Raw genomic sequence first — 14,924 nt, forward strand, 5'->3', positions numbered from 1 at the left:
AGCACCATGTAAAACTCCTCTGGAAAGCATTTTAAGAGGGCAAAATTTCAGGCTTAGAAATTCAGATGACAAATTCTTCATGGGAGAAACTTGGTCACAGAGCTAGGAAGTGGCCTTCTAGAAGGTAGAATCAGGTGCACCAACTTTCCAAAGATTTGCTGTCCTTCTTAGCAATATTTCTAATTCTGTCTCCATGAAACAGTAGCCAGGAGAAGTGCCGTTGCATTTGTAATGTAGGAGAGAAACTGAAAAGAACTATGGACCATTAAAAATGCTATTAATACAGAGACTTCTTAATTATTCTGCTATGTTTCACCCAGGGTTTAAAGCAGCAGGAAGGCATGCAGAGATTTTTAGCTCTAGACTGAGAAGCCCCTTTCCTGGACCTGGGCTTTCTTTTTGTTGGTATTCCGCTGTCCTCCCCAGCACCTTTATTATCATGACAATCCTCTTCTTACTATGGGTAGTGGAGATTTGGTTCAGTGACTGAAAGGAATTCAGCTCACACTGTGGCACCTTTTGCTGCTTTTGATAACCACAGCCCATTCACAAGGAGCAAAAATAGCTAGGAACTTCTAAGCCAGAATAAGAGGATAGCCAAGAGCTGCATCACCACCTTCTTGGATGTGGCAAGGCAGTTAGCTCAATCAAGAGACCAGCTCCTGATATGAGTAACAGATAAAGAATTCTGCTTTCTGAGTTTAGGACCCTCAGAAGACACACCAGGTGTCTACCTTTAGGGCAGAGTCAGGATAATTCCACAGGGTGGCTCCCCTATAACTTTATTAGCCTCTTCCCCTATACATATATAACTATTTACAGGGCAGATGCTCTGCAAGGTAGTAGTCATCAGGAAGATGAATATGAATCAAGTTAAAGATTAAGCTGAGAAGCGTTGCTCAAGCAGCATAAACCAATGTAGCAACTTTGCTGGCTTTAAATTTTTCTTGCATTCAGGTCCTGTTTCTTCATGTCTCTATTCTTTTTCCAATAATGCTTCTCAAGACCTGAGGAAGACCTTGTTGCTTTGCATCCTCCCTGGCTTTCTTCTATGTAAGCTATATTTTGTTGTGTTCTGGAAAACAGATGTGAGTGAGATTCAGCACTCGAGGTGTGCCATACTCTTGGTGCTCTTCTGAAAGTTCCTGGAGGCACTTGTCACTCAACCCCAGCTTTCAAGAAGAGACACAGGCAAGGGACCAAGCTGAAGCCCAAGACCACAACTCAATTAACACCTTATACATTCCCATCCCCCAGTGAACTTTTGTTGGCCTCTCCTCTCCCCAAAAGAAAGGGTGGAAAACATCCTTTTTGTAGTAGCTGCTTGTTATATAAAGTAAATCAGGAGTGAAGGGATGGAGCATTAAGATGGCACAGAGCCTGATAAGTGCACCCTTAAATCTATAATTAAAACCAAGGCAAGTTCCCAATATAGCCAATTTGGTTATATAAGATCTTACAAAAGCTTCACGCTGTTTGCTGGGTTTTGCTTTATTACTGTTCCCTCTCCTTGGAGTTCACTTCAGGTCAGTAGTGGATGAGGTATTGCAGTCAGAGTTTATGGCAGGGTAGAATCTAACAGTGCCTTGTTTGTAAAGATATGCAAGTGTGCACCCAGAAGGAAAAATAATCCCTGGCTCTACTTGAAAGAAAAGAAGTTAATGGTCACTCTGGAGCTCAGTTCAGGCCATCTCCAGCTCCGGAAACTGATTGCCAGCTACTTAGAAATTGCTTTTAATAATGTCCTTAGAGCCTATAAAAAGCCTTTCTTGCCCACCTGTCAGAGATATATGGCAAAGCTACATGCAAAACAAGAAATCAGTCTGGATATTGCCTTGCTAGCCTTGAGGATATGGAAGTATTCTCAGAACACTGTAACAAGTCTATACCACATTTCTTCGTTACCTGCAGCCTGCAGAAAAGCCTGAATTCAGCTGGCATTTTGGAAGCATAAGCAGCTCACTGCTCTGTGCAACTGTATGGGGAGTAGCTATCTTCAAGTGGGAGCTAGAATGAACATCAGAACCACTACTATACAGAAATATAAATAAAAGCATCTACTGATAGTGATTTAGCCCTTCATTGCTGTGCCTTTCTCTTGCATTCCTTGCAGCAAGGATTAGCAACAGCATTCCTTGGAAGCAATGGTTTCCTAGGGCCATGTTGACACTAAGCTCTTTCTCTATGTAAAAATGGACTAGAGATGAAGAATACTATGTTGAAACACTGTAGGAAATCTCAGTAGCAACAAATACTGTTTAGGCTTCCGTATATTTCTGAGGTACCAGATTTCAAAAGTGGGGAGAATGTGGGGAAGAAGACAATTTTTTTCTCCACTTTCTCTTTAAGCTGAAAAATTTGGGCACATGCATCTTGTGTGGCCTCAGATTTCATCAGTGAGTGCATTTTGCCCAAGTCCCATGTTTCAAGGTGGGAATTGACCTTATCTAGAAGAATTTACCTTGACTGAGTGTAGCATCAACATTTACAGATCAAAATACCTTCACTTTCTAACACCCAATAAAATTAATTTGTTCCACAAAAGTAGGAATAAGGGTAAATACAACACTTTCCCCCCAAAATTCGGTCTGTATCTGCTGACAACCACAAGCAAGTAACTATCTACAAGAAGTTTATATTAAGGGGATGAGAAACATCAAAAAATAAGGCTTGTCTGTCAAACCTTGTCGGCATTGTCAGTACGTTCTTCACTGTATTTCATAGGCAACTGGTTTCTAAGAGAAGTTCATGATCAGACAAGTTTTTATGATGTTATCACAGAATCACAGAATAGTTGAGATTGGAAGGGACAACTAAAGGTCATCAGGTCCATTCCTCTCGCTTCAGGCAGGGTCATCTAGAGCTTGACCATGTCCAGACAGCTTTTAAATAGCTCTTTATCTATTAATAATTTTGAATATCTCCTTATTTGTAAATCTCTGTAGTCTTCCAAATGAACATTCAGTGAAACAACTAGCAGCACTTTGCAAGTATTATTCATTTACCAGGTAGTGTACCTAGACAAAAAAAAAAAAGAAAAAAAAAGAAAAAGAAAAAGAAAAACAACAAACCCACCTAAACAAAAAGAAAGAAAACACACTTCCCCCCTCCCCCCACATAAATAAGTAAATAAAAAAATAACCTGAGGAAGTAAAAGAAAGAACTTCAAGCATGTAGCATGTAGCCTAAGTGCAACATTAGCAGTTGCACGGGCACATTTCCTCTTGTGTATGTTTATTTGGAAAGTGTAAGCCATTTCCATGAGTAATACTAATTGTCTTCCACATATTACTATAGGTAGAAGCTCAAAAAAAGTGCATCTGGCATTTTTATCCAGCTGCAGGTAAAATACAAACAAGTCCTGTCTAAATCTCATGGAGCAGGACTGCTGTCTATGCCAGTCATGCTTTGCTTTCTCATTTGACATTCTTTCTAATTGATACCAAAAGGACAAAAAAAAAGTGATAACTTGGTGGCCCAATGTGCATTAGTTCTACAGTTACAGAATGTTGCTTTGCTTTTTTTTTATATATTTTACTTTTTGTTTAACCTAATTGAGTCAAAGTAATCAAGCTTGAGTTCTAAAAGCTGATCAGGTTTTGTGTGGGATTAAAGTTGACTTAACCTTAATTATTGACTTGAATACAGGATTCCATTTCCTTCAACACATTTGATACTCATTATAGTCTATCAACCAGGTAAAATAACCTCATTGTGTCAATGCTAGCTTTAATTGACTTGCTTTCCAGGGCTCAGATAGTACAACGAGTACTTTCTTCTTGGTACTTTTTTCAAAACTAATTTGCACTGTCCCTCTATGGCATTTTTAGCTTCAGGTGCAGTGTCTTCCCCCACAATATGATGAAAAAATGTTGGAGTTCATAGTGCTCTGATAATATCTCATTCCCTCTTCATTTTCTTGTTTATGTTTTACGTCATAAAACAGGATGTGATTTCAAGAGACCATACAAAAAAGGTGCATGACATACATCACAAATAAGTACTGTGCTAGAGGATAAATTTACAAACGAGCCTCTTTGATTTGTTAGTTCAGCAAGAGTTTCTTTTTTATTAAATCACCTGCTAACACATCTCTTCTGTTTATGCCTTGATTTCTCTGAGCTTTCCATAACTGCTTTTTTGTTATTATATTTTATACCTCTGGGTTATTGACTCAGAATGTACACATTCAAATTTATACTTAATGATGGCAACACTAAAGATCACTGTGACAAAGGTAAATTTCAAAACTTTCCTCAGTTTGCTGTTCTTTTTCAGATGTGTCACTTATAAAAAACTGTCCATGGTTTTGAAGACCTTTCCTACTTCACCTCTGAGAGCTGTTACCTCTAGCAAACAACCTGTCTCCCAGTGCAGAATCATCTGGTGTCTGAGCATGCTTAGCACTGAACATTAAGAGACAGCGTGTGGATGCCTTATTTGAGACAAGGCCAGCACAGATAAACTCTTTCTCTTTCAGAACTGGCTTTTCATTTCTAAGAACTCTCAGAGATGGCTGTGAACAATTACGTTGGCGATGCTCCTGCATATGATATACTTTGAGAAATAGGATAGTGAGCAGAGGTACTCATAGTTCTCCTGCCCCTCAACAGCGATAAAGAAGAGAACTCAGTCCAATCTTTGAAGCAAACAAAACCAATTGGAAAAAAGTATCTGTGACTCTCTTCTTGTCTTCTTCCCATGGTTTCCCTAAACCATGGCAAACAAGATCCAAGGCCACAGGATCTTGTTTTTTTTTCCCTCAATTCTTTAGAATTATTCACTCTTCCTTCTTCTGGAGAAAACAGAAAATGCACTGTTGGGTCTTAGTCAGATCTCCACTCAGACATGGTCACCACTTCTCTCCAGTGACTAAGGAAGTGCAGGGTTTGTCAGCAGCAGTTGGAATCAGTGAAGATTTGGGATGCTACAGTAGTTAAAAAGCCTAAAGCAGGCACCCCAGGCAGTCAGCTGGAGTCTAAAGAGGGAAAAGTAAGAGAAAATGAGTAAAATAAATTCAGAGGGCAGATAGTTTTCTGTTCTAAGTTTTCAAATCTGCTTATAAAATCAGCATGTGGGTTACTTCTGCTGTAGGTAAAGAAGCACCTTCTGTAATCACTTGCTAGATCACAAGAAGTCTGAATGTACGATGGGATTATGGTATGTCTCTGCTGTTTTGGTATTTAATTTGCAGGCTGCAGGTGCTTTTTCATACTTACATGCTGTCAGAAATACGTGAGTCTTGTGTGCACCCCAGAAATGGTGCAACAAGATGAAGTTGCCTTCTGGAAGCCACCTCTTACACTGAAGATATATGAACGTGTTGTCCTTTGATTAGCAGGCAGATTTATTATTGGCAGTGCCAGCAACTGCTTCTTTGTCTCAGTCCAGCATGGAAAAAATCGCTCAGAGGTCTTGTAAAAATAATTATTTGGTATCATTTTCAAAAAACAAACAAACAAACGAAGAATAAAAAAAGAAAAAGCCTCTGAATACACAATAAACTGGCAGTAATTTTCACATTTCTCCAAGACAGTATTCATTGCTTGACAGATTCGTTTTCAATTCAGATTTCAACTTCTGCTATAGTTTTCCTGTTGTAGGTAGACAATAGAATTTAACTGTTTGTGCTCAACATGCATGACTTCATTTTCTGCCAAACTGGTTCAGCAGAGTATCTAACAAAAAGCACCCAGGACTAAGTTCAGAGAAATTCTGGAGTGATTATAAGTAATGCAAATTATGCCAGACATTAGAAAGTACTCATTCCTCAATCTTCAGTTTCATTATCTGCACCAAATCCAACACCTCAAATATGTCTAGAACCATAGAACCATTTAAGGTTGCAAAAGGCCACAGCGACCATCTGGTCTACACCCCATCCCATCCCCACCATTCCCACTAATCACGTCCCTCAGTGCCACGTGCACACAGTTCTTGGACATCTCCAGGGATAAGTGACTCCCCCACCTCCCTGGGCAGCCTGTGCCAGTGCCTCACCACTCCTCCTGAGAAGAAATTCTTCCTTAATATCTAACCTGAACCTCCCATGGCTCAACTTAAGGCTATTACCTCTCATCCTGTCACTGATAGCTGGGAGAAAAGGCTAACCCACATGTTTCTATAGTCTCCTTTCAGGGAGATGTAGACAGCAGCAAGGCCCCCTCCCCAGGCCTCTTCTTCTCTTAGCAACCCTTCCATCCATGTGCACATGTAACATTCATGCATGTTTTCTGGTGGACAGGGAGGCAGAGACAGAGCAGAAGCAAGTTTCAAGGGATGGCACTGTTAATACCATGAGCTATAAATGCTACTAAGGCAGTTTCTCTGAGAACTGATGTCTGTACGCAGGAGGCTGCTAGGCAATGCTTGGTCTCCATCAATTAGAAGGATTCCCTTTGCAGCTGTCATAAAATCAGTGTGTTTTCTCAAAGCTTGCCCTGACAAGTACGCTATAATAAACTTTTAGGAGAAACAGCAACTAAGTATTACATGAAGATAATGATTACATCCAGCTGAATTTTCCTTTCTCCTGAGGTTTTTTTTTTTCCTACTTCCTGCAACAAGCGAGATGCAGGTGTGCTGCTTACAATATTTCCTAACTAGGATATCTGCAGCACACGGGAGTGTCTGCACAGAACTTGATGATCCTCATGCTTGTGTCAGCAGACCTGCGTGGCTGGGTAAAATTAGTTTTCAGAGCAAAAATTCTGAAGTGCCATCTGCAAAGCATAAGTGCATCATACCATGAGAGTACAAAATATATATCTCCATCCAAGATACTGGCCTATCTCCTCCTCCCATATGCTTTAACTGCTAAGCTAAGTTCCCTTTCCTGAGCAGGTGCCTAACAATAAAAACAGCATAACCCCTTAAGTTAAATCCAGTAACACAGGGTTCCTGGGTCTTCAAATAATCATGATTCAATGGCTGAAAATTAAATGAAAGTGCAGTATTCATGGCTGATAGTGAAGGTGAAGAGAACTAGAAAGTAGGAACAAGAAGAAAGTAACCTGAAATTGGCTTCAGTTTCCTTTTAATTTCCTTTTAATTTCCGTTTTATTTTATTTTATTTTATTCTATTTTATTTTATTTTATTTTATTTTATTTTATTTTATTTTATTTTATTTTATTTTATTTTATTAATGTTGGACTCCTGTGCCTCACAAAGCAGGAGGAAACACAGAGTGATTAAGGAGAGAGCATAAACAACATCAGCTGAGGGATAAGTAACTGAAAAGTTGTTAAAGATGAAAAAATACAAAAATCAGAATTGAAGAAAGAAATTGATGATAATTAACAGAAAATTTTCCTAGAATTCACTGGAGAAAGAGATATTCAATGAAATTTCTGAGCCAACATAATAAATCTGATGGAGACTCACAGCTATGTCACTTTCAAATGTTTTCACTCTAATAAAAATGCTCAGATCTACACTTGGGTCTATATTTTCAAACCAGAACAACTAAAATTAGGCTAACAATGTTTACTCCAAAGTCTTTTCTGGGGAAATAATGTTTGTTCTCAATCGATCACTTTTTATCCAAATTCAATAGTATGGGATTACACCTTCACTGAAATGAGGGGTTAACAAGCACGGGTTAAAACCTGGAACAATAATTAGATAATTACAAAAATGTCATCCCTTTAAATGCTACCAAACAGCTCCAACGGGGAATTCAGAGGACGTCTGATGCAAAATTAGTGGAAATCCAGCACCAGTATGGAGAGGTATCAGCCTTGACTCTACAGCATGTTCCAAGAAAAATTATCTCACGCAACAAAAGCCTCTGTGCTCATTCCTGCACATGAGAAGCATGTTCTTTCCTGGAAAATCTCACCTTGATTTTGGTCCTTATGGGTGCTTCATTTGTAGTGCAAAAAATTTGTTCCATTATGGATGCTTCATTTGTAGTGCTCTACTTCACCCAGAAAGTGGGCAATAGAACTCAGCGATGGGGAGGGCTTTGGGTGGTTAGAGCCTCAGGATAACACAAATACTAACTCTTCTGAAGCATATTCCACATGATGGCAGGGATAAAGAGGTTTGTGAGGATACAGGAATGGCAAAGTAGAGAAGGGACAAACTCAGAGACACCACTGCAGTTTCAGCCTTCCTGTGTCTTCCTCCACTGTAGAACATAGCTGTTGCCATAAGGCGGCTGGCCAGGCATCCAGCCAGCCCCATTTATTTGCCCAGTGCCTAAGACATGATTTCTGCAATCGTGTAACTTTTATCAAATCTTCAGGAAGAACGCGAAGACCTAACGAGGGAAAAGCAGAGGCACAATTTTCACCATCAGTAAGCCCACAAAATATATCATATCTTGTCACTAGAAGTTGATTCTGTTCATTCATTTTGTACTTCACCTGTTTTTTAAATACAAGGGCTGCTCCAAAAGTAATGCCTCTTGTTGGCCCATGGTGTCAGAGGTGGATGTTGGTGGTATGGCAGTAGATGTTGAACCTTCCCACAACTGTTCTGTTACATTTTGTTGCCAAGTGACTGCTGGTAGCAGAAGGGCAGTGTGACGCAATGGCATCTGACATGGCTCGTGAAGAAAAGGTGTGGAATTTAATTCCTCCGTGAAGAAAAAATGGAATCCACTGACATTTGTTGATGCTTGCCAAACGTTTATGGAGATGAAACAGTGGATGTGAGCACAGCGAGGCAGTGGGTGGTGTGTTTCAGCAGTGGCGACGGTGATATAAAAGACAAGCCATGTTCCAAACAGCCATGCACAGCTGTCACACCAGAAAATGAAGAGTCTTGATCAGCTCACCCTTGAGAATCAGCTAATAACAGTGACTATATTCAAAAATAGTGCTTTTTAAAAAATAGTGCTGAGAATTTGCTTGATCAAATAGTGTGATTGTGGTCTTTGTACTTGTTGTTTCCATAGAAATAAATAGGAGGTATTACTTTTGGAACAACTTACAGTCTCCTAGGTTGTGCTAGGTCTTTTTTTTTTACCATACATCAATAATTATGCATCCTGTAGACCTGGAAAACTTTTAATTTTCTTTTAAAGCATGCTGGGAGCATAAGTCATCTTGACTTTGCCACCCTTACCTGAGTGGCATCTCTGATGTCTGCTTATGGGCTTGCACTGTTCCTTGAGCTGTGCATGTTCCCTCTGCTGCCTGCCAGGACTTGAAGCATCCAGACAAGGTGTTGCAATGTGTACATCAGTTGCACAACAACTAATGTAAAACAGGTGGAAACGGGTAAAAGCACTCATTGAAAATAAATGCACAGTGAAGAAAAAAGCAAACAAGAATTAGCAACATGTATGCAATACAAAGGATGTTATCAGAATGTGGGACATGTCTTCTATAGATACACCTACTATTCTTAATCTTCATTAATTTAATTAAGGCAACGATTCAGTGGGCTCTATCTTTTTATCCGCAAGAGTGTTAGCTGCACATTGTGACTTTCTGTAGTTGGGTGATGCAGACACTTCCCCCAATCTGCTAAGAAAAATTACCATTTCTGCATGAGTTTAGTGTTCATGGATGCTGTCACTCCTATCACTCCAGAATCATAGAATCATAGAATCACCAAGGTTGGAAAAGACCTAAAAGATCATCCAGTCCAACCGTTCACCTATTCCCAATAGCTCCTACTAAACCATGTCCCTCAACACAACATCCAGTCTTTCCTTGAAAACCCCCGGGGTCGGTGACTCCACCACCTCCCTTGGCAGCCCATTCCAGTGCCTGACCACCTAGAAGCCTATTTATAGAGAACTGCATCCTTCAGCATAAGTCTCCTCCAAGTGTTTTCCATCCCTCCTTCCCTCAGCTTGCACCCAGTGCTCTTGCTTGTTCTTGCACGGAGCCTGGTGGACCATTTCTGTGTGCAATGAGGTAAGATCCACAATGATCAGGAATCCAGAAAACACTCTGAATATTACCAGATTCTGACCACGATATTTCACTTGGACTTGATTTGTTTGGGTAGAGGACTGCAGCAAGTGGATTTGGATATAAACATACCCAAGGTACTTCTTCCTTCTGAATTTACTGTGTACTAGTACCCTGAATCTAGATGCATTTTCCTTTATATCCACTTTTCTAATGTGTGGTTAGAGACTTGTAACTCTCAATTTTAGGCATAAGATCACTGCTCTTGGAGATATTCATTAGATTTGCACAGTCCCTGTAGGGATTGCTGCACTGCTTTGAGAAGTGGATGGGCACTCCACTGTATCCCACACACAACTATCCCAGGGCAGGCCTTCTTCCAGTTTCCCAAACAACAAAGGCACAGCATTTAAAGTTATTTAACACATATACAAACAAGAAACTTGACTAAAGGCTGATTTTCTTTTTGGTATATTCAAGTGGGTCGAGAATTGAATGCACTTGGCTTCATTTTACTGTGTAATCTCCTAATAACAAACCACTGCTAATGAGAAATTCATCCAGAGGGTCATCTCCAGTCTGTTACAAAGATATCTAGGAAGAGTTAACCATTTTAGTCTGTTTATACTTATTTTTAAAACAACATAGCTCAGTTCCCTCACCATATGTCAAAAAGAACATGTAAAAGCAGGTGACCTTGTTTTATGTAAGCATCTTGTACATCCAGGATCACTCCCCAGAACACATGGCAAGGTCTGGTCATATCAGATTGACCAGTCTGACTTTGTGCTGACTTCAGTGTGCACAAAGAAGAAATTCTTGAGTGGGAAGAACTATTTTTGCAAGTACACTATTGAAAATACTTACTTGACAGAGACAAAAAAGATGATGTAGGGAGGAATTGTCTTTCTTCTCTTCATCTTAGAGTTGTGGCCCAAGAAGCAGGTGAATGCTGAGGGAGACCTGCAGGGTCAGTCTTGCCATAGGCAGGCAGCAGGGCATCCAGGAATTTTCCTCAGGGTTTTCTTTCAGATCTGTGTTTATTTTGAAGCTGAGTTTATGTCAGAATGTGTTTTCCCATGCATATTTTTCACAGACAGACAGAAACTCACGCGCACCAAATGTTACTCCTGCAGGATTTGGTTTCGAACTACGAGGGGTCAGTTTTATTTTATTTATTCAGAGCTGTTATCTACCGTAACAAAGCATCCTTCTTCCCGCCCACACCCTCTCCCTCTACTACAATCAGAAGGCATTTCCTGTGGAAAGGAATATTGATAGCAGTGCACTCAATGCTGTGCTCACCCTGTTACAGTGTGCACACAGTGTGTGGGGGGATTCCTTTAATGCTTTTTCTGATTCTTAAAGTACCTAGAATTTTCAAGAACCATAGGAAACGAATGCAGTGCAATATATTCTCTTCGCCCATAAAGTAAATAAACCATAAACCAGGCTTGTAATGAAGAGATTAATTTACATTTTGCCGTGTGGAAAAATTCTGCTGTGGCAATGATATACGAAAATCCAAAAGCAAAATTGAAATCTTAGACATGCAGCATTTTCCCCAGGATTACTCCCATGGTTTCTGGCTTCGTGGTTTCTGGCTCAGTATCTGTGTGTCAGGATTCTCTCTTCTCAAGCACACACACACACACATCACGGTTTTCTCTGGCACCTACTAAATAACTGCCACGTATCCTGCCTTCCCCCTCCTCCTCCTTGCCTTTCTGCTGGCTTCTCTTCTCTTTTTTCTTCCTTTCCCTCTCTTGTTCTCTTGCCTCCAGGACCTCATAGTTACTACTTCATGCCCAATCGCTCCTATTCAGCCCCAACTCCCTTTCTCTCTACCCACTCGTAAGGAAAGCTTAGCAGAATGCACAATCTCCAAGCACTCTTTTCATTTAAATGCGAAGAAGTCATCTGAGACTCTCTCCTAGTGAAGAACTGACCATTTCTCAGTTGAAGAAGTTATCTATACGCATTTTTTAACAACTTAAGATTTGATGTTCTTCATATTTTTATTGTAAAAATAAGTATCTTACAAAAGAAGCAAAATGGCATAATTCTGTTTATAACCAAATATACGAGTTGTTAAAACCCCCAGCCATGCTTTTGACTGTGTTCTATTACCTAGTTTACCAGAGGAAACAGAAAGTTATGTTTCCCAAAGCATGCTGAAATGCTCATTTCGACTTCTGCTCTGCTGAACTTCCAGACACGCTTTGCCAATGTCACACACGAGCTCCCTCCCTGCCTGCTTACATGCATATTCAATGGACCATATGCTTGATTTCAAATATCTCCGGGCATTATGGATCCTATTCATCAAGAAGTGGCTGGTACACTCATGAGCAAGGAAAAAAAAGGGGCCTTTTCAAAGAGCATTCAAGAGTTTTCTGGGAACGAAATCCCAGTACACAGTGACCTATACCTACTAGGCCGTGGTCCGCTTTAAAGTAAACCCACATGTTTCTGCCAAAAACACACACGCAGGCATTAAGAAATTCTCATTATTTTACCATAAAGGGGCCCTGTATAGAGATCTCATGAGGGATTTAAGCGGGAGTGCACTGACAAACACAAACTGGCCAATTCCTTGGAATCCGAGGGGAGTCAAGAGAAAGTGGCTTGCGGGGTGACAGGGCAGTCCCATCACCAGTCCCAAATACATGACAAAAGCCACAGCCACCCCAAAGCTGACACACCAACCGCCTCCTGAGCAGATGCTGTGCTGGGAGCTTTGCCTCGACGCTGCGGCATATGGGCTCTGCACTGCCATTTGAAGAGCACGGGATGGACAGAAACAATCTGGAGAGAGTGGGAAATTGAGGATGACATGTCAGTTCCTTGCTTATGTTTCCTCTTTAGCTTATAGGTTATGCTTAGATGCATCTTTGGCCTTAAGATGGAGAAAGATCTTGACACAGAGGAAGACTTGATGCAACTGTATTTGTTCCAGTGCTGTTAGTGGGGACTAGAAACTTGTTTGCTTGTTTTATTTTAATGTAATAAGTTGAAATATTTTTCTTCCTGCATGTTGTCAGAGAAACACAGCCTGATCTTGGGGGTGGCAATCCTGCTCATGGCAGGAGGTGGGAACTGGATGGGCTTCAAGGTCCCTTCCAATCCAAGCTATTTTTTGATTCCATGCAATGCAAGAGCAATTTAGAAGCATATTTAAACAGAAATTATGGCACTGTGTTATCACCTTGTTTCTCAGAGCTGTAGCAAACTGTTTGCTGCCTTGTCAAACCCAGATAACTAATCTCTGCAGCTCTGCCACTGGCTTAGCAAAAACTAGGATGATTTCACATGTGACATTCTTACAGGTGCATGGAAGTATCACATCTGTCCTTTGCTTCACTGTTAAGAGCTTCTGACTCTGCACCACAGAATTGCTTCCTCCAGCATGTGAAGAGCTTGCTAGGCAGGTGCTATGCAAACTCCTTGACCTACAGCTGCAAATAGCTCACAAGTAACAAGAGGTTACGTGCTCCTTCTTCCTCATCCAGGAAGACTTCAACCACAATGGTTTTGAATTCTTCTAAGCAAAGCTGTTATTTCCATTACAGCTCAGCTGCAAGGGAGTCAGAGACATCAGCCAGGCTGGGACAGGGGTAGGAGATCCTAGGAAACATATGCAAAGGAGAGACTGCTGGAACAGAGGAACATATGTATAGCAGGAAGAGGATAGAGAAGAACTGGAATACAATTTGCACTGCAGAATGTTTGGAACATTTCTTTAAAGGGAGCTAACCTCAGAAAAGAATATAATTTTGACTAAATACTGAAGTGATGGAGCACACCTGTGCTGAAAGGAGCCACAAAAAGTACCAGCTATGTAAGTTTCATCAGCAGATATATTCCATGTTTGATTTCTTTCATGCTTTTCAGGGGAGACTGCTCTGAAGTCTATTTAAACTCAAGCCGAACACAGGTGAACTCCCCGCAACGCAACAACTTCTTTCCTGCACATCCCTCAAGCAACCTTCACCCTCAGATGGGCACGCTTGCCTTGTGTACACACACAGCCTCAATACATGGTTCAGCCCATGAGGCAGGAAACACGCCACTCCTCTGATGCAGCCACTCTGCTGACTCTGGACCTTGGAAGATCATGGTCACCATGTGCTCATTGCCCCAGGTCAGTTACATGGCAAGCAGGAATGATTTCACTGCCTGCACTTGAGACTCAAAAATTCTCACTCACAAAACCACAGCCTCTGTTGAAATTTGTGCAGGATATCCAGCCTGTAAAAAGATGACCCATTCCTCCTTTAGAGCATCGTTTCATGGTACCTTCAGGACCTACTTGTGGCATTTTTCACAGTGTTACCATTCCCTGTCAAAGTGCATATGCATCCAAGGTGCTGCATTTCCAGTTCTGTGTCAGGCTGAGATGTGAGCCCACCTTTGGTCTTAGTCTGGATCTGAAGGAATCACAGGTTGAGACAGTCAGAGGCAGAGTTTTCTTTGTTTTTTTTTTCTTAGAAGGAGGGAAGGAAGGAAGGAAGGAAGGAAGGAAGGAAGGAAGGAAGGAAGGAAGGAAGGAAGGAAGGAAGGAAGGAAGGAAGGAAGGAAGGAAGGAAGGAAGGAAGGAAGGAAGGAAGGAAGGAAGGAAGGAAGGAAGGAAGGAAGGAAGGAAGAAAGGAAGAAAATAAAAGAAAGAGGAAAGAAAGAAAGAGAAATAGTAAATTTTAGCTCAGTTAGCAGAATTGTATTTATTCTATCATTTTCTGGGGAGTGTGGAGAAGTAGACAGAAAATTTTCAACTATAAAAGCTTATTTTTCTTTTTTGCAGGAGCATCATATTTGTCATGGCAAAACTTTATTTAGAAATTTGGGAAAAGAAGGCCTGCAGGTGTCATGGTTTTATGATTTTTGGTCATCAGTATTCCACACCATAACATCATGTAATGCATTGGGGGTGGGGTTTGATATCTGCCGAATGTTCGTCCGTCGGAGAAGAACTACTTTTCCCCAGGAGACTTTGAGGTCAGCAAGGGGATATAACTCCAAGCAAGGTCACCTGATCCTTCTTCTTCGCCTGCTCT

The sequence above is a fragment of the Lagopus muta genome, chromosome 1, assembly GCF_023343835.1.
Source record: "Lagopus muta isolate bLagMut1 chromosome 1, bLagMut1 primary, whole genome shotgun sequence".
Taxonomy (NCBI): Eukaryota; Metazoa; Chordata; class Aves; order Galliformes; family Phasianidae; genus Lagopus; species Lagopus muta.